Raw genomic sequence first — 27,555 nt, 5'->3', positions numbered from 1 at the left:
CATTGACACTAACTATCCTATTTTTCTTTTCTTGTGCCTTGAAGAGAACCAGATCTCTAATCTTTCCCATAGCTGCACTTTCGTGCATTGCAATTCCATGCACTCAAAGTTCTCCATCACTAGCTCTGTAACTCTGCTGTTAGGAGTGAACTTGTTTTGGGTGTCCCTACACTTGACCAGTGATTCAGAATCTAATATACTACTCTATCGCTACGGAAAATAGATTTCCATACCACTTGTGCTGTGTTTCTTTGTGAACGAGTAGAAATGATTTCTTGCTGTAGTGTACCTTAGTTTAGCTTGATGGAAGTTTAAATTCTGATTCTGAATTTTGATCTGTACTCAGAAAGATCTTGTGCTTATTTCTACCCAGGTCCGTAATGCCACCATGACAATAACCGTGGGTTTTACTTGTTGTTTTCTGAATAATCTTACTGACTGAACTTAGTATGTGTGCAATCTGGGAAACATGTTTGTTCGTCAGGGACATGAGGTGGAATCGTATTATAACTTCTAGTAATTAATTAGTTCACTTGGCAGATTTTTGTAATTAAATTAATTGCTGAATTCAGTTGGCAGTATTCTGTAACCGAACTTCAACTAACTTAAAAGAAGATTTAACCAAAGACAGCAGAATTTTGACAAATCTAGTAATGCCTCTGTCACTTATGGGCCTAACTTGTATTTACTGTTCCACATTTAGTTTTTACAATATAAGATCATTTCAATGGATTTGTTATATAACACTACTATCTTGTTTCACTTTCATTTTTATTGGGTTTATTGTGATAGGTTTTTAAGAATTGACTACAATAAGTCTTAGACCTTTTTCTGCAAGTGAAATGAGAAAGTAGATGGATCTTAAATTTTTCTTTTACATTTTTCATAAAGTTGTTCATTCAATGTTTATGTTACACTACTGGCCATTAAAATTGCTACACCACGAAGATGACGTGCTACAGACGCGAAATTTAACCTACAGCAAGAAGATGCTGTGATATGCAAATGATTAGCTTTTCCGAGCATTCGCACTAGGTTGGCGAGAGTGGCGACACCTTCAATGTGCTGACATGAGGAAAGTTTCCAACCGATTTCTCATACACCAACAGCAGTTGACCGGCGTTGCCTGGTGAAACGTTGTTGTGACGCTTCGTGTAAGGAGTAAAAATGAGTACCATCACGTTTCTGACTTTGATAAAGGTCAGATTGTAGCCTATCGCGATTGCGGTTTATTGTATCACAACATTGCTGCTCGCGTTGGTCGAGATCCAATGACTGTTAGCAGAATATGGAATCGGTGGGTTCAGGAGGGTATTACTGAACGCCGTGCTAGATCCCAATGGCCTCGTATCACTAGCAGTCGAGATGACAGGCATCTTATCCACATGGCTGTAATGGATCGTGCAGCCACGTCTCGATCCCTGAGTCAATAGATGGGGACGTTAGCAAGACAACAACCATCTGCACGAACAGTTCGACGATGTTTGCAGCACCTTGACACTGCGTCACAGACAGGAGCGCCTGCGATGGTGTACTCAACGACGAACCTGGGTGCACGATTGGCAAAATGTCATTTTTCCAGATGAATCTAGGTTCTGTTTACAGCATCATGATGGTCGCATCTGTGTTTGGCGACATCGCGGTGAACGCACATTGGAAGCGTGTATTCATCATCACCATACATTCGTATCACCCTGCGTGATAGTATGGGGTGCCATTGGTTACACGTCTCGGTCACCTCTTGTTCGAATTGACGGCACTTTGAACAGTGGACGTTACATTTCAGATGTGTTACGACCCGTGGCTCTACCCTCCATTCGATCCCTGCGAAACCCTACTTTTCAGCAGTATAATGCACGAAGGCATCTTGCAGGTCCTGTACGGGCCTTTCTGGATACAGAAAATGTTCGACTGCTGCCCTGGCCAGCACATTCTACAGATCTCTCACCAATAGAAAAGTCTGGTCAATGGTGGCCGAGCAACTGGCTAGTCACAATACGCCAGTCACTACTCTTGATGAACTGTGGTATCGTGTTGAAGCTACATGGGCAGCTGTACCTGTACACGCCATTCAAGCTCCATTTGACTCAATGTGCAGGCGTATCAAGGCCGTTATTATGGCCAGAGGTGGTTGTTCTGGGTACTGATTTCTCAGGACCTATGCACCCAAATTGCGTGAAAATGTAATCACATGTCAGTTCTAGTATAAAATATTCGTCCAATGAATACCCGTTTATCATCTACATTTCTTCTTGGTGTAGCAATTTTAATGTCCAGTAGTGTATATAAACTAGAATATTAATAATGTAGATAATTGATTTACCATGTTAATTTAGCTGTACTGGGAACTTCTGTTTTTATACCAAAGTACTAAGCATTTAAAAATTGGCTAATTATACCTTAAAATTTGTTCCAGTACTAAAAATGTTATAATGTTGTAGTTGTTCATGCTGACTGTATTGACATTTGTATTTTCATTCTGTTCCATGTTCTCCTTATTATTTAATATTTTAATTAATGCTAACTAAATCGCTTAAAGTAGATCATTACTTGTTTTGTTTGGCCCTCAGTATCGAAGTACCATACAAAATTGTTATATTTTCCCCCAAGGCAACCTCTCATATTAGTTGTCCAGGTGTTCCGCAGATTGCCCTCCTTAGCAGCTGATACCTACAGACCCCCCTTATCAGAAGTAGCCAAACCTGAAACACCATATCAACGAACTGTAAAGGCAAGAGAATCATTTTGTAATTTTCTGTATTTGTGATTAATGTAAAATAATGTGATATATCAGTGAACTCTGTAACCATAAGACTCCTTTGCCCACATCAGATTTCATTCACTGACTGGGCAAGCCCTGTACAAACCCAGTAATGGGCTGCACAATCCTAGTTGTCAGTCGCACCATGAGCCTCAAGAAATTAGTTTGGGGGGGGGGGGGGGGGAGGGGGTGACGGAGGGGTTCTATCTTGCTAAGATTTTACGATCTGTACTGGGTCATTCCAGCCAGCTAAACATGTGACTATATACTTGTTTAATTACGGACCATAGGCCAAGGAAAATACACACCCATATTAAGATGCTGCATATTACAGCTTACTTTGAGTAAGCAGTCAGAGAGGACAAGAGAGGGGCCACGTAACTGCCCCCCATGCCTGTCTGTAGAGAGATGCTTCTGGAATTCGCTTTCTTGTGTTTTGGACCTCCTTATGAGAAGATGACTTTATCCTTTCTGCCTGTGCCTCTATTCTGTTCTAGATTTCCTGGTTTATGCCTTCTGTCTCTGTCTCTCTGGAACTTTAGCTCTGCTGGCAAACAAATGGCTTCATGTCATCTGCCCTTGTGTCTCTCTTGTGACATGCATTTGCCTTTGCTTTCCTACTCAAAATTCCGCCCATATAATATCATAGTGCCTCTAAAATTGTCTAAACTTTTGGCTATCATTGTCACCCATGTGTTTGGCATACATGAGCATCCTTGTACAGCTTTCCTCAAGGTTTCCATTTTAATCTGAATATGCAATAAACAAAAACATAGTTTTCAAAATTCTTCTTTCACTTAAAATAATTCTTTTCAGATTCCCATATCCCTGACCCTACTGACCAGGAGGCACTGTCCAGCTGTATGCCTCTAAATCTAAACACAAGACTAAAACACCAAATATAAAATTTATATTCAATCCCTGCTACATCAATCAGTGCCACATTAAATAAGTGGAAACTAATCTGTAGTTCAGCTGAAGACATTAACTTTAATTATTACCATGTGTGTGTACATCATTTATCTGAAGCAGATCTTGTAAACACCTCTAGGTACAGGTCCAACCCTGCAGTTATTCTGAAGCATATGGAACTGGTTTTATACCAGTCTTCCCCAGTTTATGCTAAACTGAATTTAATGATGGTAATAGTACTGTTGACAATGTTTCGAATTTAACATCAGATGCAAATATGAATGCTTGTGACAAATACATAAATAATATTTAATAAATCTCTGTTTGTCCATCTTTTCAGAGATGGTTGTGGGACTCGGCTGTTCATTGTAGGATATCAGATCAAACACCTTTCAGCCATCTAATTTTAAAATTGTTACTTTATTTGGCTACCAGTTTCAGAAACTTGCTACGCCATCTTCAGGCCACTGACAGATGTCTAGGAAAATTCCAGCCTCAGTTCCAGTTAATGAATGCTGGCCCCTATTTTGACCAGAACCGAGGTTCTGAATCTTCCTACACACGTCAGGGGCCTGAAGATGGTGTAGTAAATCGCCGAAACTGGTAGCCAAATAAAGTAACAATTTGGAAACCAGTTGGCTGAAAGGTGTTTCATTTACCATCCTATATTTAATAAATGTGTCAAAACTAAATGTTGAACATCCATTATTTAAAAGTCATAGATGCAGCAAAAAAAACTTCATGGACAATGCTCCCCATGTCACACCTTGAGGGAAAAAACTGTTATGACTGCATTACACACTGTTTTCCTTGCTATTTGCATGTGTGTCATTAACCAGATTTTTTGCCCACAGTCACATGACATAAGTAGGCTACTTCTTCTGCTCCCAAGATATTTTACAATTAGTTTACATCATGCACTTACTTGCGTAATGGGTCTCCTGTATAGGGAAACATACGAAGTATTACTGGCTTTTTCGTGTCCTTTTTGCTTGAAGACTCATCCCTGCAACGCACAGAAAATCTCAGCATTATAAACTAATCAGCAATTAATGTCAACAAACATCCTAATGTCTTCTAAGAAACGTAAATGTGTCCTGCTAGCAAGTGTGACTGTGTAATGTCAGGACATGAGCGGCTCTACACAGAAATATTTATTTAGAGTCGCTGTCAATAGATCTGTAATGAGCACTTGTAACAACAATGGAGCTCGCTCTGTGCCGTACTCTTATTATTGAGGGGTCTGTTGTTGTGCAGCGCATGATGTTACTGAGAACACACAATTTGAACGTCAGTGCTTGCTCTAATATTTCTTTTCTCATGTGTCTCTATATGTCTCACAATAGAAAATTAAAAATTAACATCAGTTCTCAGTACACAGAAACCATCAGCAATATAAACACTCATTCACAACAGATCTAAGCATCCCACAACAAACAAACAGGCAAGCTTCAGATATGCATTGCCGAGACTGAATACAGTCCCAATAAATAGAGAGATCAATACACATGAACTAAACATAACCAAAACTGGTGCATGAACATATTACAAACCAGACACGGTAGACAAACTGAACAATCAATAAAATCAAAACAGTACTGACTCATCACACCCCGTTAATAATTTATTCAGCATTTAGCAACAAGACACAAAAATCAGTAGAACAGAAAATCCAAAACACAAAAAACACGGTAGACACTGACATTTAAAAAAGAGACCAGAGAAAACGTAATAAAGTATTACACCAGAAAAGCTGTAGCAGTCATAGCGTGTAATTCTGCTTTGAATAGTGTTGCTGAATGAGCTTTGAAATATTAGTGACCGAAATATAATTATTGTGCCACATATGAGGGATGTCTGAATAGTCCTCAGCCCCCCTCAGAGATCGCAGCACTAGTCGTGTGATTTCCCCCACTGGTTTGGTACAAGTGCTAGTAGACGCCAAGTAAAATTGCAAGTCATTTCAGGTAGCAGTTGACTGTAAGCAGTCATTTGAAGCAATTGTGGAGTGTGTGGTGTTGAAAATGGAAAAAAATCGAGTATTGTGCAATGATTAAATTATTCATAAAAGAAGGTTTCACACTGATAGAAATTCATTTGCGGGTTGTTAATATGTATGACGGCTCTTCATCTTCAATTTCCACTGTGAAGAAATGGGCAGCAGAGTTTAAATGTGGCCGTGGATGCATCCAAATGACCCATGCGAAGGACGTCCAAAAATGGCAAGCACACCGGAAATCACCGACAAAAGTGCATGATATGACTTTAGAAGATGGGCATATAAAGCTGCATGAAATTGCTAATGCTCTAGGGATATCAGAGGAACATGTTGGTCACATCATTCACCAGGAACCGAACATGAGAAAGCTTTGTGCGAGATGGGTGTCATATGTGCTCACTGAGTTCGAATAATTTATACTAGCTCTATTATTTCTCGTACTGGCGCCCATGTTGTAGCGGACACTTTTCTGGCAGTCGGCCGCGAACGTAAAACAAACGTGGAGTTCTGGCTGTCGAGGGGAGAAGAGCGGTGAGGGGGACAAACCACGCCTCCCTCTCATAGGGTTGGCAGCCTGCGTCCATGTTCTGTGCTCCCGGGAAGGCAGAACCGATGTAATAATGTACATATGGATCGCTGATTCCATCTGGTGTGAGAGTCACATTCGAACACTGTAACACAGAAAGACAGCTCTCTGCACTCATTTCAAAAGAAGAAAAGGAAACAAGCAGCAAGGACAACTCAAAGCAAAGCGGAGGACATAAATCTTTTCGTAACGGCTAGAGCGCAATTGTTAGCTGAGGTTGGTGGTGCCGTTAGTGGTAGTTTAGGCCCGATCTCCACCGGTATCTTAAGCATGTATACATCAAAACACCCTCTGCCTATGACTGCCACGTAAAAGTGACGGAACATACCCTATGAGGAGTGAATAATTGTGCTGCTGATAAGTGTGCGCTGTTTTGCGTTTGTGTGTGTGAGAAGTTTTCGGAGTTAGTGTTACGTTTTATATCTCATGCAGACATGCGAAAAAGATAGCTAAAGCAACCTCTCCGTCCTCTCCCCCCCCCCCCCCCCCCCTCTCTCTCTCTCTCTCATACAAACACTTCCTGTCACGTGCTCCAGGAATGTATCGATCTCCTACTGTGCATAAGAAGGGCGCTGTTGTAATATTTGTATAAGTGTTTATTTTTGTTTCATGTAATAGCTTATGAAATATATGAATTATAGACAAAATTCCGTAATACGTTCGATGCCACGAAACGTAGGTTTTTTTTGGCACCACCAATGAAATGCCTCAGTGGCCCCACTGGATATGGGTGTCGACGTCTTGGGATACGAAAGGAATTTTGGTGATTGACTATCTTGTAAAACCTAGAATCATAACTAGAGAATACTATTATCAACTTCAAACAAAACTAGATGCAAGCATTAGTGAATAAGGACCCAGCTTACGGAAGAAAAGAATCATCTTCAGTCCATAAGGATAATGCACCCGCCCACAAAACTGAAGAAATTCCTCGCTGGTCAGTGCTTTTCATCCAGTCAAGAAGCCACTGTGGCTGTAGAGGGGTACATTTCAGCAATTCCACAAGACCACTACAGAGAGCGGTAATAGCATTCGAACACCACTGAATGAAATGTATTGATATCAGAGGAGATAATGTTGAAAAATAAAATCTCTTTCAAAGTATAATATGTTGTTTTCACTTCAGATCGCCCTCACGCTAAAGCAAAAACATTCTGCACGAAAGAGCACATTTCTAAATCACATTCTATGAGAGGTGATCAGAAGCTAAAGTTACAAGGCCTGTAGTGAAATGTATACATTTTATTTCATAGAACCAATACAGCCAACTGATAATACATATATTAGGTTATTTTTCGACCTAGTATCCATATTGGGTTAGGCACTTGTCGCTTTATGGGAAGAGTTTGAATACACCCTCCTGATAGCAAAACCTGGCCTTGTTTGTTCAGCCACGTTGTTGCAAAGTTTCTTAGCTTCTCGTCTGAAGTGAATCATCAGCCTCCTTGGTGCTTCCTCACGTGACGAAAAAGGTGAAAGTTGCTTGGAGCAGGATCCAGGCTGTAGAGACGGTGGTCGATTATGTCCCAGCGAAATTGCTTCAACATTGTGATGGTATTCTTGCCTGTATGAGGACGTGCATTGTCGTGAAGGAAAATGATGCCCTGATGAGTAGTTCCGGCCCCTTCCTTCTGAATGCTTCACATAATCATGTCAAGGTCTCACAGTATTAGCCAGTGGTCACTGCCTTCTCGCTTTCCAAAAACTCCACCATTATGACAACCTTGCTGTCTCAAATCATTGTGGCCATCACCTTCCTGGCAGGTGCCGTCTTGTTAAACTTCCTTTGCCTTTGGACAGGAGATGGTGTTTCCATTCCTCAGTCGACTGCTTACTGCTGAGGGTGTAATGGTGAATTAATGTTTCATCACGTATGCCCCTGCGCTGAGGGAAACTGTTCCTTTCTGTGGAGAATCGCTGCATAAGTTAAAGACTTGGCCCCATGTGCTTGTCCTTGTATCAACTGGTCAGACAACGTGAAATCCACCGGGAAAAAACTTCCCAGTGCTGCAGAATATCATGAACAATGTGACGATGGCTTCTGAATGACATTCTCGATTCATCTTCATATGCATAGACACTCCACAAGCCACCATGCGATTTTAGGTGGAGGGTAACCTGCACCATTACTAGTCATTTCCTTACCTGTTCCACTCGAAAATACAACAAGGGAAGAACGACTGTCTATTTGCCTCCACATGAGCCTTAATTTCTCGAATCTTATCTTCATGGTCTTTATGTGCAATGTATGTTGACAGCAGTAGAATCGTTCGACAGTCATCTTCAAATGCCGGTTATCTAACTTTTCTCAACAGCATTTCTTGAAAAGAATGTCGCCTTACCTCCAGGGATCCCCATTTGAGTTCTCAAAGTATCTCCATAATACACTGAGGAGGCAAAGAAACTAGTACACCTGCCTAATATCGTGAAGGGCCCCTCGCGAGCACGCAACAGTGCCGCAACACAACTTGGCATGGACTCGACTACCATCTGAAGTAGTGATGGAGGGAACTGACACCATGAATCCTGCAGGGCTGTCCATAAATCCATAAGAGTACGAGGGGCTGGAGATCTCTTCTGAACAGCACGTTGCAAGGCATGCCAGATTTGCTCAATGATGTTCATGTTTGGGAATTTTTGTGGCCAGCGGAAGTGTTTAAACTCAGAAGAGTGTTCCTGGAGCCTCTCTGTATCAATTCTAGACGTGTGGGGTGGCACATTGTCCTGCTGGAATTGCCCAAGTCTGTCGGGATACACAATGGACATGAATGGATGCAGGTGATCAGACAGGATGCTTATGTATGTGTCACCTGTCAGAGTAGTATGTTGATGTATCAGGAGTTGCATATCACTCGCACTGCCCCACATCATTACAGAGCCTCCACCAGCTTGAACAGTCCCCTGCCACGTGCAGGGTCTGTGGGTTCATGAGGTTGTCTCCATACCCATACATGTCCACCTGCTCGATACAACTTGAAATGAGGTTCGTCTGACCAGGCAACATGTTTCCAGTCATCAGTAGTCCAATGTCAGTGTTGATGGGCCCAGGCAAGGTGTAAAGCTTTGTGCCATGCAGCCATCAAGGGTACACAAGTGGACCTTCAGTTCCAGAAGCCCATATCGGTGACTTTTCGTTGAATGGTTTGCACGCTGACACTTGTTGATGGCCCAGCACTGAAATCTAGAGGAATTTGTGGAAGGGAAGCAGTTCTCTCACGTTGAACGATTCTCTTCAGTCGTCATTAGTCCAGTTCTTGCAGAATCCTTTTCCAGCTGCAGTGATGTCAAGATTTGATGTTTTACCAGATTCGTGATATTCATGGTACACTCGTGAAATGGTCGTATGGGAAAATTCACGCTTCTTCGCTCCCTCAGAAATGCTGTGTCCCGTCGCTCGTGCGCTGAGTATAACACTACATTCCAACGAACTAAAATCTTGATAACCTGCCATTGTAGCAGCAGTAACTGATCTGACGAGTGTGCCAGACACTTGTTGCCTTATATAGGCGTGCATATGTTGTTCGAGCCTACCAGTAACTAATCCAGCAGCCCACCTCTGAATTGCTTTGATGTCTTTCTTCAATCCAACCTGGTATGCATGTCAAACACTCGAGCAGTAATCAAGAATAGGTTGCACCAGTACCCTATTTCCCGTCTCCTTTACAGGTTAACCTCTCTTTCCTAAAATTCTCACAATAAACTGAAGTCAACCATTCACCTTACTACCACAGTTCTCATATGCTCATTCCATTTCACATCGCTTTGCAATGTTATGCCCAGATATTTAAACGACTTCACTGAGTCAGTCAATACATTAGTAGTACGTAACTGAACACTATAGGTCTGTTCTTCCTACTCATCCACATTAACTTACACTTTTCCACATTTAGAAATAGCTGCCATTCATCACAACAAATAGAAATTTTGTCTAACTCATCTCGTATCTTCCTACAGTTACTCAACTTCGATATCTTCCTGTAAATCACAGCTTCATCAGCAAAAAATCGCAGATTGCTGCCCACCCTGTCTGTCAAACCGTTTATGTATACAAAGAACAACAATGGTCTTATCACACTTCCCTGGGGCACTCCTGACGATAACCTGGTTTGTGATGAACATTCGTCGTTGACTACAACGTACTGGGTTCTATTGCTTAAGAAGTCTCTGAGTCACTCACATATCTTGAACTTATTCCATATGCTTGTACCTTCATTAACAGCCTGAAACTGGGCATCACGTCAAATGCTTTCTGGAAATCTAGAAATATGGAATCTGCCTGTTGCCCTACATCCATAGTTCACAGTATATCATGTGAGAAAAAGGAAGACCGAATTTCACACGAGTGATGCTTACTAAAACCATCTTGATTCGTGGAAATAAGCTTCTCGGTCTTTGTTCAACTATCAAATGCCAGAACTAGATCCTGTATCAACTCCTCCACATGAGCTGTGTTCACACCTGTTGATGCCATGCTCAGCTGGCCACTGCAATCCTCATCGTGACGTTTTCTTTACCAGCTACAAACATTCGACACCATTCTCTTGACATGATGACGAGACATTACAATCTCTCTGTAAACTTCTACCAGCTGGTGGTGAATATCACTCATGGGTACATCGTTTGCCCACAGAAATCGAATAACGCAGTGGATTTCTATGTAAGACCAGTTTTTCAAATGAGTCCCCATGTGTATATACCTACAATTAGCGCTGTAGGCGGCAGGTGGCCTAAACTCTCAACAGTTGTCAACCACATGAATCAGAACTATCACACACTACTAAAATCTAAAAATATTGGCCTTGTAACCTCAGCTTCTGATCACCTTTCCTATAGTACAGTGTGAACGTACTTCCACTGTACTAAATGCTTCTACATGTAGTAAAGCCTAGTTACACAGAATTCTCTAGTACATCCAACAATGAAAAACTGGAATTGTGGAGCAGAAATGTTGTACATCTTAATTGTATTAGTCACTTCGAAATTTTCATTGTAGTGGAAACATAATCCTATTGCACTGTTTTGTATAAGTGAGTACTGGCTTTAGTCCCTGTTATAAATGTTCAAACAAATAGTCGTAACTACAGTACCATTTTTCTGCATTTCAAAGGGAAAGTGCTCTATATTTGTACTGTATGTTTTGACATTAAACTGTACTTTAATGTGGGAGCTGAACTGAACTTCACTGAATGTTGTCACATGTTGCCGCTGAGTTGCTATGTAATTATACTGTCTTGAGAGCTGTTGTCTTCTTTTTATTCCATGTCTTTTTTTCCCTGGAGTAAATGTTTTTCACATGGCATGGTTGATTCTTTTGTTCAAAAGTATTTTTAGTGGTATATTCATGAAGTGTGTGTACTCATGTAACAAATCCTTCGTTCATTAAGCTCTGTTCCAATGTCATACAAAACAGATCTTCAAATATAATTATGTCCACTCACATTCTTGTGGTAATATTCATTACGGTAGAAATCTTCCTCCACTGAAATTCTCAGCATAATTTAGAAGAATAGTTTAATTAGTTCATATTATTATTTTAATATGTAGTTTTATTTGGTCTTTATCGTTATATGTAGTGGTTTTTGCCTAAATGGTTTCTGAAGCTAACAACATGTACAAATTGCGGCTCTACCCCCCACACCCCCCCCCCCCACACCCCCCCCCCCACCCTATCTGTAGGCCTGTTCACTGTACTTGCATAACACTTCTGTTTTGGAAACATTTGTAGTAATATTAAATGTAGAGGAACTAGCCATACAGTGTAATACGTAATGTACAGATATGCTGTACAAATGATAAACGCCTTTGTTCTTTAAACATACTATGAATCAGCAAGCCTTACTTAAGTGGCAATACCCAATACATGTATGTACAGTATCACTGCATATACTTTTTGTGCTAAGATACAGCAGCAATAAATAAATACAGAACCCCTCTTTTCACTACCTGTTCTGTACCACCATCCACTGATGTTTACATTTATTACTGCAAAAGATATAACCACCATACTTATTCTCCACATTACACCTATAGTAGAGCATGGGCAGCAGTTGGTAGCTGTCATAATACAAGAGCAGTTGAAGGTGGAAGGCACAGCTAGATGTATGAAGTGCACCAGTGAACCCTCAACATCACAGTGTTGAGTGTGAAGAAGCAATAAACAACCAGCGAGGAGCACTGTATTTCATTTCCATCAGCAACAGACAGATACCAGAACAACAAAGGTACTGGATGTCTTTGTCTGTGTGTCAAATGTTAGTTAGAAGAACAAGATTATTTCACACTTATCCATATTAATGAACTCATACAGGTGTTTTTGTAAAGCAGCCAGTATGTCTCATAGCATTGCACTCATTTTTGGTGGCTAGACGTCAATATTACCAGAGTAAGTGGAACAGTTTGCTGGAACACAAAGTAGGCCAGTGAGCTATAAGGCAGAAACCACCATAGACACCTCTCCCAGCAGAGTATTCATATACACTCCTGGAAACGGAAAAAAGAACACATTGACACCAGTGTGTCAGACCCACCATACTTGCTCCGGACACTGCGAGAGGGCTGTACAAGCAATGATCACACGCACGGCACAGCGGACACACCAGGAACCGCGGTGTTGGCCGTCGAATGGCGCTAGCTGCGCAGCATTTGTGCACCGCCGCCGGCAGTGCCAGCCAGTTTGCCGTGGCATACGGAGCTCCATCGCAGTCTTTAACACTGGTAGCATGCCGCGACAGCATGGACGTGAACCGTATGTGCAGTTGACGGACTTTGAGCGAGGGCGTATAGTGGGCATGCGGGAGGCCGGGTGGACGTATCGCCGAATTGCTCAACACGTGGGGCGTGAGGTCTCCACAGTACATCGATGTTGTTGCCAGTGGTCGGCGGAAGGTGCACGTGCCCGTCGACCTGGGACCGGACCGCAGCGATGCACGGATGCACGCCAAGAACGTAGGATCCTACGCAGTGCCGTAGGGGACCGCACCGCCACTTCCCAGCAAATTAGGGACACTGTTGCTCCTGGGGTATCGGCGAGGACCATTCGCAACCGTCTCCATGAAGCTGGGCTACGGTCCCGCACACCGTTAGGCCGTCTTCCGCTCACGCCCCAACATCGTGCAGCCCGCCTCCAGTGGTGTCGCGACAGGCGTGAATGGAGGGACGAATGGAGACGTGTCGTCTTCAGCGATGAGAGTCGCTTCTGCCTTGGTGCCAATGATGGTCGTATGCGTGTTTGGCGCCGTGCAGGTGAGCGCCACAATCAGGACTGCATACGACCGAGGCACACAGGGCCAACACCCGGCATCATGGTGTGGGGAGCGATCTCCTACACTGGCCGTACACCACTGGTGATCGTCGAGGGGACACTGAATAGTGCACGGTACATCCAAACCGTCATCGAACCCATCGTTCTACCATTCCTAGACTGGCAAGGGAACTTGCTGTTCCAACAGGACAATGCACGTCCGCATGTATCCCGTGCCACCCAACGTGCTCTAGAAGGTGTAAGTCAACTACCCTGGCCAGCAAGATCTCCGGATCTGTCCCCCATTGAGCATGTTTGGGACTGGATGAAGCGTCGTCTCACATGGTCTGCACGTCCAGCACGAACGCTGGTCCAACTGAGGCGCCAGGTGGAAATGGCATGGCAAGCCGTTCCACAGGACTACATCCAGCATCTCTACAATCGTCTCCATGGGAGAATAGCAGCCTGCATTGCTGCGAAAGGTGGATATACACTGTACTAGTGCCGACATTGTGCATGCTCTGTTGCCTGTGTCTATGTGCCTGTGGTTCTGTCAGTGTGATCATGTGATGTATCTGACCCCAGGAATGTGTCAATAAAGTTTCCCCTTCCTGGGACAATGAATTCACGGTGTTCTTATTTCAATTTCCAGGAGTGTATGTGAAATAAATGACTGAAACATTACCTGTTTCAGTATTTTCTAATCTTATAACAATCCTGTCACTTCCAATCATCTTTCTTAAGTAATTGGGGAAGGCTCTTACTCCTCCTCACTTCTAATGACATTACAAAGTATTTAGTCCATAACTCGTAGTCTTATCCGTAACTACTAGTAGATGCAACATAGAGCAATTTTTAGTGTCATAGGTGAAGGTCAATGTGTTTTTGACAGCCATGATGAGAAATTAGGTAACAGAACATAGGAGAAGAGAGTGGGATGGATATCTATACTGATTCCCAAATGATTAGAGTCATGTCCACAATGGAAATATAGGTTGAAGAAAGAAAAAGGAACCAATTCTGAAGACCTGCCACACTTGTCAAAGCAAGTCTAATTGCAGAAAGATGAAATGGAGGCCTAGCATAACTTGAAAAAGGAAATACAGGCGCTGAAAACAGCTGCAAAGAAGGACGTCATCGCCACTGCAAACAAAACGACACAGGCAAGCGCCAAAAACATTAGTAATAGGTTCTTTGCGCTTATATAAAAAGTCTCGCTCCTGTAACAATAAAGCTGCAACATTAGCAGGCGGTGCAGCAAGTAAATGATGCTGAAGTGGGGGGTAATCGTATCTACAATAACTGTAATGAAAGTAACTGGAAAGTGTTTGCCTATCTCTTAGAGTAAATACACCTGAACCATTGAAAAGTCAATAAACTACAGTTTCCCTGTGAGCTTCAATGTAAACTGAAAGAGAACAGGTCATGGAAGGAGACGCATAAAAAATTATTTGAAGGTGAATTGGAAATAAGGACCAACGGGAGAGTAATGCAGAACAGCATCCATCTAGCCAGTTGCTTATAAATATACCTTTTTAAAGAAATTAACTAGGTATTCTTCAGTTTGCAATCTGTTAACATCTTGAGGTGTCGACTAAGGCACCTGATGAGGACAACCAAACATGTTATTGGAATATTGTGCAGGAACCATGCTGATATATGGCAGGGCATCCAACACCTCTTGCTCTTACCTAGGAATTGTTAAATGAAAGATAAAAGGTGAAGGAAGGAATAAAAAGATAATAAGAAGGTAAAACAGACCAAGTTTGACAGTGAAAACAACTTTTAACTAGGAGTCAAGAAAGTTTTGTACATCTTAAGGTTTGTGGAAGTCAAGTAATTTGCTGAGTGTGTGCTGAAGTGGCTAAGTGTAGATGGAGTATGAAGGAATTGTGATTAAAACAAATTTATTGTTTATTTCCTTTTTTCTTGATTGATAATTTGTTTATCCTGTAGTTACAAGAAAGATGTGGTGATTAATAGGGAGTGAGAATAAAATTATAAGGTTTCTGTGTGATGCCTGATGAGTTATTGGAGGGGGGGGGCTATTTGTGTGGCTCGTGTAGATATAAAATTTGTTTCTCTCCGTGTAGAATAGGCAATGTTAAGTTACATGTGAGGTAGCATTTTGTCATCTGAATAGTTCTGGCTATATTGATGACTACAGTGTGTTTATTTGCAAGTACTATTTAAATTTAGGATATAGTTCTTCATGTTGGTCAGGTTACAAACTTGATAAACTACATACACTATCACTTGCATCATTATGGAGGCCAAGTCCTAACTATGTCATTAAACTGCGCATCACGCCTTATGAATTCAGTTTTGTTTAATGTCTGTATAGCAGTCAACAACGTTTGTTACAATAGTTCATTTGAAGTTGGGAGCTTGTTTTCAGTTTTAGGTTACAGTGTATGTAATGGATGGATGAATGAATGTCTAGAAAATTTGAGCTGTCCTGAGCCAAATCACTGGAGGTCACAGAGGAGGTTGAGTCCTTGCACTGTGAAGCAAGAATCCTGACATTTATGTTAGTTCATCCAGGAACTGAAGAGCATGTTAAATGAGTGTAGTGAGAGTGCTTCTCTGATAATTTGAGGTGAAATTGTTGACAGAAATCTGTTTCTGTCATGAGCACATAATAACTCGAATACATGCTCTTCTGAAGAAGTTTTATTAACAGTGCTTCAACCAGAACTATTCTTGTTGAATTTATTTGTTATGGACGCAATATTTATTTCCGTTTTGTTTCTGAGACAAAACAGTAAGCTGCTGGCGCATAAATGCAAGTGTACATGAATAATATGGCTTTTCATAATTTTTGGGAGGATATCCAACTTACTATTAACTCTTGATCTGATATTCTGGCACACAAGGTTTCAGCCATTGTCAGTGCGAGTCCTTTGTAACATTTTTAAAGGACTTTACACTGCCTGGCATTCTAACATACGTCATGCATAATAATCAAACAAATACTTTGTAGTGACCGGTGTTTCAATGACTACACTTGCTTTGTTTAACTCTTATCTATGTAAATTTTTGTCTATGACTGCGGCTTTCATTACCTACAGTGTTATCTCTGGCGTATACGCATTTATTCCACGATGCTAAGTGCTTCCAAAATCTTGCAAGAGACTCAACTTTAGAATGGTTGAAAGGCTGTCAGCCAAAAATCAGTACAAGAGCTAATAATATTCTGGATGCACTCCAACAAATAAAGAAAAATCCTATCATTTTTGTTCATTTTTCATACTCTCCATTGAGGTCACTTAATATGGTTCTTGATATGTGGGCTCTTAGTATCACCCGTTGCCCTATATGGTATTCAGATAACTTTGCACTCTGTTATTCTATCCATTTCTTATGTTCAAGTGTCTTGTACTGAATTTTCTTCTTGCTTCCATACAGTAATAAAACTGGTTATCGTGAGATAAATGTGCTAACCCATCTTGGGTCATATGAAATGATTTGTTCCAAAGTGCAGACTCAAAATCCAGAAATCCATTACTACGTATCTATACGAAAATGTTTAAATGACAACTTATATAAACACTTAACGTAAATACAACCATTATTTGTATTTCCTTTATGAATCATGAGGTTCCAAAGATGATTTTGCTCAAATAGATAGATATGTGATAGCATTTTCTTTGCTGCATGTTGTTACAGCTACATCTTTGTCTTTGAGTAGTCAGTGGTACGAGCTGCATCTTGGATGGCATTGATTTGTATTGTTAAGTGAAATGGCTGAAAATATAAGCGTTATTCACCAGAAAGTCCACAAGAGTTCATATGATTTAGCAGAAGGAACCCAAACAGTAATCATCATAACAGAAGAGAATATAGTAATCACAATGGTAACTGTTATCATCAGAAGGAACATGATAGAGTAGAGAGTGACAATTTTCATTCTGGAGAGTAAAGTGGCAATAGTTGGAACAGAAACTGGAATAGAGATGATAATAGAAACACAAGAAAACAGGATGGGGTATTAATTCGCAAAACAAAAAAATTATTTGTGCCACATTCTCAGTCCACAAGTTAGGGGCTCATGAAACAAATAATAAATGGAGCAGAAATTACACAAATACTGACACATAAAGAAAATACTCTAGTGAAGCGATCAGTAGCTATCTTAAAGGTATGTCCTATCCAATTAATACTATATCTGTTGAGAAAGAAGTATGCTCACCATATAAGGCAAAATAAGCAAAAAAAGTATGTGAGCACATATAAATCGGAAAATAGGATACAGGCGAAATTAATTCATCGAATTTTACAACTGTGTAGCGACTTGTCATTTGTTAAATGCTGAAGTAACTGTTTTTAGATGATTTTGGAATTCCGTAACTTATGGAATGACCAGGTAAGAAAAAGTGAATACTGTATTAATGTACAGTAACTTAAGTGAAACTGGGTATTTAAACAGTAATGAAGTAGGGAATGATGATGTTGCTAATTTGTATGATGATATTGATGATGTTTGTGGTATTACTGAATATAATAAACTGAAGGTAAATGATGATAAGTTTAGTAATGCAGAAGAAAAGTATTTTGTTTGTTTTAAAGAAGAATTGGAGGCATTAGTTACTAGTAAGTAGATGTGTAATAGTGGCTATGATACGTTAGAGGTACCCAAGAACACGGTTAATGGATTAAAGGGATGTTAATGATGATATCACAGCAAACAAAACTCTTTATTTAATTAATAGCAAGAAGTCATATACAGATGACCATACTAATTCAGTTACAAGTTATGACACTGACAATAAGCTGCTTTATTTTAAGAATGAGAAAGAGTCTTTTTTATATCATATGGGGTTAAATAGTGATGCTATTGAGAACGATGAAAGCTTTGAATCATGATAAAAAATCTGTGTTTAATTTAATATCCAGATTGGTGGGCATAAAGTTAAATACGGTATTGTAAAACGACGAGTACCATAGTGCTGATCCATATGAAACAAGTAAGTGTACATCAATTAATGAAATTCTCAGCGACAGTGATAATGATGTCTGTGTTAATTTAATGAACATATGTCAAGGCAATAAAAAAGGTAACTTTACTTTTGAAGACATAGGAGATGATCTGTCATATGAGGATGTTAAGACTGATAATTGTACTGATCTTTGTTGTCTGTTCATTAAAGTCAGAATAGAATCATGGGAAGGCACTTGTCTTGTTGACACAGGCAGCCAAATTTCAGGAGCATTTGAATCATTAAGTAAAAAATTAAAACGCAATGAAAACTATGTAGAATTAGCTGTAACTGGAGTTCAGATTAAAGGTGAAATTGGAAAACATAGTAAACTGGTTAAAAACCAGGCTTTAATAACTTTTACAACTGAGGGAGTAACTTTTTCACATGGATGTTTAATAATTCAAAATCATTCTGGATTCTGATGACTGAGGTTATGTTGGCCAGAGAAAGAAGCTGGAAAGTTGATTAAGTGTACACTCAAGAGTTATGGGCACCATAGTATTAAAAAATGTATGCAAAAACTACAAGAAAATATTTTTTTCTTTAATATGGCTAAAAAGGTTAGAAAAGAACTATCTACTTGTGACCGGTGTCAGAGAGTCAAAGTAAGTAACAGAACTTGTCAAGATGGGGTGAAACCTATGGATTTAGTTGTTGTGGATTTTTACAGAAAATGGTTATTGTTATATTTTTGTTATGGTTGACGTTTTCTCCAAATATATAAAATTGTATCCTGTCATAAAAGTTACAAGTAAGGAGATTATTGCTAAAATTGGAAAAGATTACTTAAAATATGTAGGAAAACGTAAAGTAGTGCTGTCAGACTATGGATCACAGTTAGTATCAAAATGCTGGAAGTCGTTCATAGAAAAATATGGTATAAGGCAGATGTTAATTTCTGTTTATAATCCTTCATCCAATCCAACAGAGAGATATGAAACGAACTGTCTATGTCGCATATACTGGTTACGTTTCACAATAAACAAGCAAATATTATCGCTGAATTAGCAGATGTGCTGTCATGTCTACTCAGTTGTGGGAGAAACCCAGAAAAAGCAAGGAGAGAGATAAAAGACATGATACTAAGGTCACAATAACCAAGTGTGACATTGGAGACCATGTTCTTGTTAAATCACACGAGAATTCTAAAATATTAATATCTGAGTTAAAAAAGTTTTTCGATATCTATATTGGTCTGTTTGAGGTCATTGAGAACCTGCATCCCAATGTCTACCAGTTGATTTATCCTAAATCTAAAAAGCTTCTTTGGTTAAGAAATGTTACCTCATAGAAGTCATACAAACAAAATGTCTTCTACCATATGTAAAGAACTAGGTAGTTACAGCTTTTCATAAATTTTTACACTAATAACTTAAATTTGGTAACTTACTAGTTTTGCTTATGCTGTGTTACTTTCTACAGCTTGTAAATAAGTCATGATTTTTATTTTATTATGTTCTTTCATGACAAGTAGTTAGTTTTGTACTGTGTTATCTGTCAATATTTAGAGTAATGCTTTAACTAAGTAATCATTTGAAAAACTTACGGTCCAGACTGTATACCAATTAGATTCCTTTTAGATTATGCTGATGCAATAACATTATACTTAACAATCGTATACAACTGTTCACTCGACGAAAGATCTCTACCCAAAGACTGGAAAGTTGCACAGGTCACACCAATATTCACGAAAGATAGTAAGAGTAATCCACTAAATTACAGGCCCATATCATTAACGTCGATACACAGCAAGATTTTGTTGCATATATTGTGTTCGAACATTATGGTTTACCTCCAAGAAAACGGTCTATAGACACACAGTCAACATGGATTTAAAAAACATCGTTCTTGTGAAACACAACTAGCTCTTTACTCTCACATAAAGTGTTGAGTGATATTGACAAGGGATTTCAGATCGATTCCGTATTTCTGGAAGGCTTTTGACACTGTACCACAAAAGCAGCTTGTAGTGAAATTGCGAGCTTATGGAATATCGTCTCAGTTATGTGACTGGATTCGTGATTTTCTATCAGAGAAGTCACAGTGAGCAGTAATTGACGGAAAGTCATCAAGTAAAACAGAAGTGTTCTCGGGCGTTCCCGAAGGTAATGTTATAGGCCCTCTGCTGTTCCTTATGTATGTAAACGAATTAGGAGACAATCTGTGCAGCCCTCTTCTATCGACTAATAAAGTCTTCAGAAGATAAAAACAAATTGCAAAACGATTTAGAAAAGATATCTATATGGAGCGAAAATTGGCAATTGGCCCTAAATAACGAAAAGTGTGAGGTCATCCACATGAGTGCTAAAAGGAATCCGCTAAACTTCGGTTACACGATAAATCAGTCCAATCTAAAGACCATAAATTCAACTAAATACCTACGAATTACAATTATGAATAACTTAAATTGGAAGGAACACATAGAAAATATTGTGGGGAAGGCTAACAAAAGACTGCATTTTGTTGGCAGGACACGTAGAAAATGTAACAGATCTACTAAGGACACTGTCTACACTATGCTTGTCCATCCTCTTTTAGAGTACTGCTGTGCATTGTGGGATCCTCACCAGACATGATTGATGGAGTAGATCGAGGAAGTTCAAAGAAGGGCAGCATGTTTTGTATTATCGCGAAACATTGGAGAGAGTGTCACTGAAATTTTGGGATGGGCATCATTGAAACAAAGGCGGTTTTCGTTGTGGCAGAGTCTTCTCACAAATTTCCAATCACCAACTTTCTCCTCCGAATGCGAAAATATTTTGTTAACACCGACCTACATAGGGAGAAACGATCACCATGATAAAATAAGGGAAATCAGAGCTCATACTGAAAGATATAGGTGTTCGTTCTTTCCACGCAATATACGAGATTGTAACATTAGAAAATTGTGAAGGTGGTTCAATGAAACGCTGGCCAGGCACCTAAATGTGAGTTGCAGAGTATTCATGTAGAGGTAGATGTAGACAATCTACGAGGGTGAGTGAAATGAAAACCTAATATTTGTAATAACAAATAGAAATTTCGCGCCATTATCCTGTAAGTTGGTAAGCCTGCTACAAACAGCGTGGCCAGCCGATGTGGCCGGACGGTTCTAGGGACTTCAGTCTGGAACTGCGCGACCGCTACGGTCGCAGGTTCGAATCCCGCCTGGGGCATGGATGTGTGTGATGTCCTTAGGTTAGTTAGATTTAAGTGGTTCTAAGTTCTAGGGGACTGATGACCTCAGATGTTAAGTCCCATAGTGCTCAGAGCCATTTGAACAAGCCAAACAGCGTGCAGAATGGCCTGTAGGTGGCAGCGTAGTGCAGATGCACACATAACGAAGCGGTATCAGTATAAAGATGGCCGCCCCACTTGTGACTTGCACCAGGGAAGAACAGCGTTCTGTTATTCGGTTTTTGCGTATTGAAGGTGTGAAATCTATTGAAATTCATCGACGAATGAGGTTCAGTATGGTGATGCATGTTTCTCACAGCAGCAAGTCTACGAATGGAGTGTGAAGTTCGCAAATGGTATGACTTCAGTGGAAGATGCTCCTCGTCCAGGTCAGGCACAACGAGTTGTGATTCCACAGAACATTGCAGCAGTTGAAGCCATAGTGAAGGAAAACCACCGAGTGACACTGAATGACATTGCATCATGTTTACGGACTAGTCATGGGTCAGCACACCACATTGTACACGATGTGCTCCAGTTTCGCAAAGTGTCTGTAAGATGGGTGCCACGGCAGATGACTCCTGAAATGAGAGAACGATGTGTTGATGCGTGTGAAGAACTTCTTCGGCGCTTTGAACGAGAAGGTGGTGGCTTCTTTGCAAGAATCGTTACTGGGGATGTAACCTGGGCTCACTTCCACCAACTGGAAACGAAGACAGCGAACAAGGAATGGCGCCAGTCCTCATCACCAAAACCGAAGAAGTTTCGAACAGAACCATCAGTAGGAAAGGTTATGCTGAGTCTCTCTTAGGAAGAAAAAGGCGTCAATTTGGAGCATTACATGCCTAGAGGGACCACTGTCACCAGTGCATGATACATAGATCTCCTAAAACATCATATGCGGCCTGCAATCAAATCAAAACGATATGGATTGCTGTCAACCGGTTTCCTTTTGTAACATGACAATGCAATGCCCCATACTGACAGTACAACAGTTTAAACAATCACAGACCTGCATTTTGAGAGCCTTCCTCATCTACCATACTCACCAGATATTGCCCCAAGTGATTTCCATATGTTTGGACCACTCAAAGACGCAATGGGAGGAAAGAAGTTCCATTCTGCTGAAGAGGTATGCCACACAGTGCATGAGTGGTTGTGCAGACTACCAAAAGAATTATTTTCTAAAGGAATTTATGCAGTTTGTAAGCGCTGGAGGACTTGCATTGAGCGTGGGGGAGATTTTGTTGAAAAGTGATACAGCTTTGTATCACTTCTGCACAATAAATAATATTTAAAAAATATTTAAGGTTCTGGTATCTATTGTGGATGATAAATTAGTCAACTGTCGAGTTAGGTAAAATGAATGTGTACTGTGGTGACAGGAGGCCACTGTTGAGTAATGTTAGCAATACTGAAGCAAGTAAAGTGGAGTTTGCTTCACTGGAAGTCTGAAATACCTGGTGGTGATGTAAGGCAATATAAAGGACATGTAGGAATTAGTGAAAAATCTAGACGACAGAAACATTTCATTTGTGTTCTAAGCAAAAGGAGTAAGTTCCTAACTAAGTACACTAATTTTGTCCTGTGATCTAAAGTATTTTGCTGTATTTTCTTTAAATCACTTCAAACAAGTATATGTGGAATAATATGTTTTCTTTTGGTCATAAGGCATTACCAAACAATGATATTTCACTAATTGAAGGCAGATTTATAAATCCTGGTATAGAAGGAAGTATCAAGAAAATATTTTTGTGTAATGGTTACTAACAGAATTTGCTGATCACAGTATTTTTGGGTTTCTCAAAAAGCTTACTGAAGCTTTCACAACATACAGGTTCAACTGTAATGCCAGTGTGATAAAAATAAAACAAAGACTGTAGCTTTATGTCTAAGGGCTGAGCTACAAGTAGGCATTTCTATTATGTGTACCTTCTATTGCTTATACCATATATGTTATTGTTATGTCGTAATAATTTGAGAGCTACAGAACAGGTAAAAGACCATACTTTGGAACTGTTTTCAAAACTTGTGAGAAAAGAACTTTGTAAAGTGAAATTTTCCTCCTATCCTCATTTGAATGATGTAATGATGCTAAGGTAGCCAGAATGCCATATATCATACAATGAAGAAATACTCCGAATCTTCCTGACATAGCTAGTTTTATTATTTTGCATCAAAATATTTCTTGCATTTTACGCTTTCAAAATTTTTAGGGGGCAATCGTAACAAAACGGGTTATGGTGAGATTTAATGTGCTAAGCAATCTTGAATCATATGAAATGACCGATTCCAAATTGAAGACTCAATACCCAGAAATCCACTACCATATAGCTATACGAAAATGTTTAAATGACAACTTATATAAACACTTAATGTAATTACAGTGATGATTATAGACTTCTTAAAAAGATAAAGAGTTATTTGTGTTTTATTTATAAAATGTTTCAAAGATGGTTTTGCCCAAGTAGATAGATATGTGATAGCATTTTCTTTGCTACATGTTGTTACAATGCAGATCTTTGTCTTTGAGGAGTCAGTGGTACGAGCTGGAACTGCGAGGATGGAGGACAAGTTATGTGTATTGCGTTAGCATCTTGTATGAAATTGATTTGTATTGTATAGTGAAATGACTGAAAATATAAGTGTTAATACTAGAAAGTCCACTAGTGTTCATTTGATTTAGCAGGAGAAACCGAAACATCCTCCATACTAGCATAAAATGTTATACCTAATAATGGCTACCGAGCCTTATAACAAAGAAGAGGAATAAAAGATGAGTAATATGAAAACTGGGTATTCAAGTTCTACTGTTGCTGTCTCTCTCTGCAGTGTGTCACTATCTCAGCATGGCAAGTGTTGTGAATATGTGACCAGCCACCCAAATTAATAATTTACTTCAAAATTAGTAAATCAACTTTGGCCTACATGAGAGTGGTGATGGTCAGAATACCTCCCAAAAAGTTTTTGCTAAAACCTGAACAACTCTCCAATTTTCCCCACTTTACGCTATGGTTGCAGGTTCCAATCCTGCCTCGGGCATGGATGTGTATGATGTCCTTGGGTTAGTTAGGTTTAAGTAGTTCTAAGTTCTAGGGGACTTATGACCTCAGATGTTAAGTCCCATAGTGCTCAGAGCCATTTGAACCGTTTGAACCTTACTTTAGGCTTCACTACCTCAAATGGTTATTGCACTTTCTGGCCACACACTGTATCATGCCTATACTTTTGTGAACCTTACAGTTATACAGGGTGTTACAAAAAGGTACTGCCAAACTTACAGGAAACATTCCTCACTCACATATAAAGAAAAGATGTTAGGTGGACATGTGTCCGGAAATGCTTAATTTCCATGTTAGAGCTCATTTTAGTTTCGTCAGTATGTACTGTACTTCCTCCATTCACCGAAAGTTGGCCCAATTGAAGGAAGATAATGTTGACTTCGGTGTTTGTGTTGACATGCGACTCATTGCTCTACAGTACTAGCATCAAGCACATCAGTACGTAGCATCAACAGGTTAGTGTTCATCACAAACGTGGTTTTGCAGTCAGTGCAATGTTAACAAATGCGGAGTTGGCAGATGTCCTTTTGATGTATGGATTAGCACGGGGCAATAGCCATGGCGCAGTACGTTTGTATCGAGACAGATTTCCAGAACTAAGGTGTCCCGACAGGAAGACGTTCGAAGCAATTGATCGGCGTCTTAGGGTGCACAGAACATTCCAGCCTATGACTCGCGACTGGGGAAGACCTAGAACGACGAGGACACCTGCAATGGACGAGGCAATTCTTCGTGCAGTTGACGATAACCCTAATGTCAGCGTCAGAGAAGTTGCTGCTGTACAAGGTAACATTGACCACGTCACTGTATGGAGAGTGCTACGGGAGAACCAGTTGTTTCCATACCATGTACAGCGTGTGCAGGCACTATCAGCAGCTGATTGGCCTCCACGCCTACACTTCTGCGAATGGTTCGTCCAACAATGTGTCAATCCTCATTTCAGTGCAAATGTTCTCTTTACGGATGAGGCTTCATTCCAACGTGATCAAATCGTAAATTTTCACAATCAACATGTGTGGGCTGACGAGAATCCGCACGCAATTGTGCAATCACGTCATCAACATAGATTTTCTGTGAACGTTTGGTCAGGCATTGTTGGTGATGTCTTGATAGGGCCCCATGTTCTTCCACCTACGCTCAATGGAGCACGTTATCATGACTTCATATGGGATACTCTACCTGTGCTGCTAGAACATATGCCATTACAAGTACGACACAACATGTGGTTCATGCACAATGGAGCTCCTGCACATTTCAGTCGAAGTGTTCGTACGCTTCTCAACAACAGATTCGGTGACCGATGGATTCGGTGGTAGAGGCGAACCAATTCCATGACCTCCACGCTCTCCTGACCTCAACCCTCTTGAATTTCATTTATGGGGGCATTTGAAAGCTCTTGTCTACGCAACCCCGGTACCAAGTGTAGAGACTCTTCGTGCTTGTATTGTGGACGGCTGTGACACAATACGCCATTTTCTAGGGCTGCATCAGCGCATCAGGGACTCCATGCGACGGAAGGTGGATGCATGTATCCTCGCTAACGGAGGACATTTTGAACATTTCCTGTAACAAAGTGTTTGAAGTCATGCTGGTACGTTCTGTTGCTGTGTGTTTCCATTCCATGATTAATGTGATTTGAAGAGAAGTAATAAAATGAGCTCTAACATGGAAAGTAAGCGTTTCCGGACAAATGTCCACATAACATATTTTCTTCCTTTGTGTGTGAGGAATGTTTCCTGAAAGTTTGGCTGTACCTTTTTGTAACACCCTGTATACTGCAACAAGATATGGTAACAGCATATCCCAATCATGGCGATTAATATTTACATAATGATTTATCATCTTCCCTAGTCGCAGAGTACAGGCTTTCATGGCAAGTATTTGCAATATTGCTGACGTACGTATTATGAGCATTATGTCACGGTTCAAGGCATAGTTCTATGCTGAAAGTTTCGTCTTTCAATGCTATGGACATTGTCACAGACTTTAACGACTCAGAAAGCTGTTACAGACTCAAAGAAGCTCTGCAACCTGAATTGTTTATACGTATCCATGTAACAGTCAGTCTGTGAAATCATTGGACTGTTGCCTGAGATCGTGGAGTCGCGCTGACATATGGCACGGAGCGTATTGTGGAGAGGTGTCGGAGCTGTTTGTTTTCTTTAGCATTAAGGCCCATAACATGGCTAATTTCAATCGTTCTTCTTTTCTATTCAAATTATATTATGCTTCTTTATATCTATGGCCTCTCTGTACATCCTAGTGTAGTAATAATTAGCTATTGGTAAAATCACTGTGTCAGAGAAAAGAATTTGGTTTTTCTCAGTCCTAGAGCTTCTAATGAAAAAATGTGGATATAAAGTAAAAGTTTCCCTTCCATTTGTAGAAACTGTTATGTACCGCATCAGCAGTCTGTAAAACATCAAACTTCAACAACCAATGTTTTACCATGTCCTGAGCTACTGTGTCAGCTTGCTAATTTGGAATAGCTACCGTTACCACATAGCGTGAGAAATGATGTGTTGTTGGTAACATATACTATTTCCCCGCTGGCGTTAGTGCAGAAGGGCAAAAAATATCCATAATCACTTCAAGTGGCTTATTAATAACCAGCAATCTTTGCAGTGGAATACACTGAAGACTCAATTTAGCCAGCTTTGTACATAGCACACAGCTCTTCATGTCTTTTTCCACATGCTGTTTATATGTTCATAATCAGTACTGCTTGGCAAGACACCATTCAATCCCCATAGCTTGTTAAAACGTGATCATTTGCCTGTCTTAGTACTTCCTCTCACTGCATGGCTGAAATACAAGAAGATGTTCGAGTTTGGTTTCTTGCATAACACTCTGTCAC

Source organism: Schistocerca serialis, chromosome 3, assembly GCF_023864345.2.
Source record: "Schistocerca serialis cubense isolate TAMUIC-IGC-003099 chromosome 3, iqSchSeri2.2, whole genome shotgun sequence".
Lineage (NCBI taxonomy): Eukaryota > Metazoa > Arthropoda > Insecta > Orthoptera > Acrididae > Schistocerca > Schistocerca serialis.
Note: the sequence above shows the minus strand (reverse complement) of the source record.